Here is a 2,500-nt window from a genome sequence, read left to right on the forward strand (position 1 = left end):
CGTTAGATAATAATTCATACATTTTATTATTTATTAATTAAATACTATCCCTTAGTTTTCAATATATATATATATATATATATATATATATGTGTATTGTATTCATTTTTTATTTCGTTTAATTTAATTTAATTTCGTACCATTGTAATTACACGATATCTTAGATATCATTTTGTATTAGGAGGAAAGGATTTGATATATTTCATTGATTTCGTTCGTTTACAAGATTTTATTGGAAAAGGAAAAAAAAATTTATTGTCCATGACGATATTTCGAATTTCTCTTTTCAATCGAATTTCGACGACGATCATTTTAGATGATTCAAATTGAAATAAAAATAGCAGACAAAGTTCAATCGTATCGAAGTGATATTTATTTTTCGATCACTTTCAATTGTTTCCTTTAGAATTGATAAATTTTCACACTTGACAAATCTGTACAAGTACATTGGATTTACAGATAAATGGAACGGGATATTGGAAAAAAATACGAAATACGAAATATCATCAATTATGCTTTTTACGAATGGAAAGTGTTCGATTAGGGGAGAATAATATTGTCGATGAAATGGATGAGATAAAAGTAATTAAAAGAATGATGTGAAATATATGAAAGCAAAGATAAGAGAACGAAGAAAAAGAAGAAGAGAAAGAAAAACATGAAGAGAAAGATAGTGAGTGAGACAGAGAGAGAGAGAGAGAGAGAGAAGAAAGATCATCCACCTCTTGTATAAAATCTAGGCCCGCATATCGGAGCCGAAGAGGAACGTGCTATGCGCCGTCGACAAGATCGCGGAATCGTGTCAACGTTCGCTGCCCAGAAATGACCCAGGGTGGCAGGAGTAAACTGAAAGGAATACGAAAGGAACGAGACGAGACGAGCAAGTCGGCAGAGCTAACTCTGGTCACGCGCGGCGGCTGTAATCACGTCAGCGCGGTACCCTGCTCTCTTGATTGGACCTTCCATCCCTGTTCTCTCTCTCTCTCTCTTTCTCTCTCTTTCTCTCTCTTTCTCTCTCTTTCTTCGTTCCATTCGTTCCTCTTTTTCTCAACATCTTTCCTTCTCTCCACACACACGCGCGGCACCTCTTTCCCCCTCTTTCTCATTCTATCCTCTTTCATCTCCTCTTTCCTCTTTACCATCCCCACCCCTATTACCCATCCAATACATACATACATACATACATACATATATACATATATACGCACACGCGCGTATATAAACAGAACAAACACCCGCGTGCCTTTCTCTGGTTTCTTATGCGTTAAGCTCTCGTTCGGTCTCACCCCATTTCTCCTGGTCCTTTCCAACGTTCTTCGATCTTGTGTCCATCTAGTCGACTACTTTTCTCTCTCTCTCTCTCTCTCTCTCTCTCTCTCTCTGTCTTTTTCTTTCCCTCTTTATACTCCTTTCCGTTCGATCCTCTTTCATTCCACCGGTTCGTTGCTCTCTCTCTCTCTCTCTCTCTCTCTCTTTCTTTCTTTCTTTTTCTCTCTCTTTCTCTTTCTCTCTTTCCTTTGGTTTTACTCCCACCCCATGGAAACGGACGTGCACAAATGAGGTTGTCGCGTCAGCGCGTGCGTCCAGTGTCTCGAAAGAGGGGCGCCGAGAGCAGGACAAAGATGGGTCCGATGAGGGAAAGGGGGAACAGAACGAGTTCTTTTTTCCCCTCTCCTCCCTATGTCCACTCTCTCTCTCTCTCTCTCTCTCTCTCTCTCTCTCTCTCTCTCTCTCTCTCTCTCTCTCTTTCTTTCTTTCTTTATTTTCTCCGCATACGCTCGACATTTCTTCCTTTTGTCATTTTCTGTGGCATCGGCTGAAGTTTCTTCATCCCCGTTTCTCATCCTTCTTTCTCCTCCTTTCTCCTCTTCCTCCTATCTGATCATTGTTCTCAGAAACGCTCGACGTGGCAAGCTCGAGGTGGATCGATCGCGATCGGATTTACGAACGGTGATCCTCGTCCTTAGGACGACATTGGTACTTACATATATATATATATATATATATATATATATATATATGTTAGTTACTTACGTACTACTCAACAAGGATAATCTGTAAGTTGAACACGAACGTGCTCGCGGTGTAGAAAATTGTAATAATGTTGTAGCTTCCGTTGCCTCGGTGAACGTCTTTTTATAAGGTCCTACCTCCGACCAGTCGACCAGTTTAACCGGACCTAACCGATTATCGATTCGAACTTCTTCCGAGATAGGTGGTACATATATATATATATATATATATATATATATATAAAAGCGGAGCGGACCTCTATGTCTTCGAAGCTAAGTCTCTTAAAACGATTTTCAAATCTGGATGGAAAGAGAACGGTGAGAAGGGGTTGGTACGGCGATGAATAGAGACAGAGAGAAAGAGAGAAAGAGAGAGAGAGAGAGAGAGAGAGAGAGATTTTTTTTCTTGATTTTTTTTTGTTTGCTGATTTTCTCTTTTTCGTACGGTTAAGTCGTAAAGAAGATACGTAGTTTCTCGGAGGCGTGAT

Source organism: Vespa crabro, chromosome 18 (genome assembly GCF_910589235.1).
Source record: "Vespa crabro chromosome 18, iyVesCrab1.2, whole genome shotgun sequence".
NCBI classification, from domain to species: domain Eukaryota; kingdom Metazoa; phylum Arthropoda; class Insecta; order Hymenoptera; family Vespidae; genus Vespa; species Vespa crabro.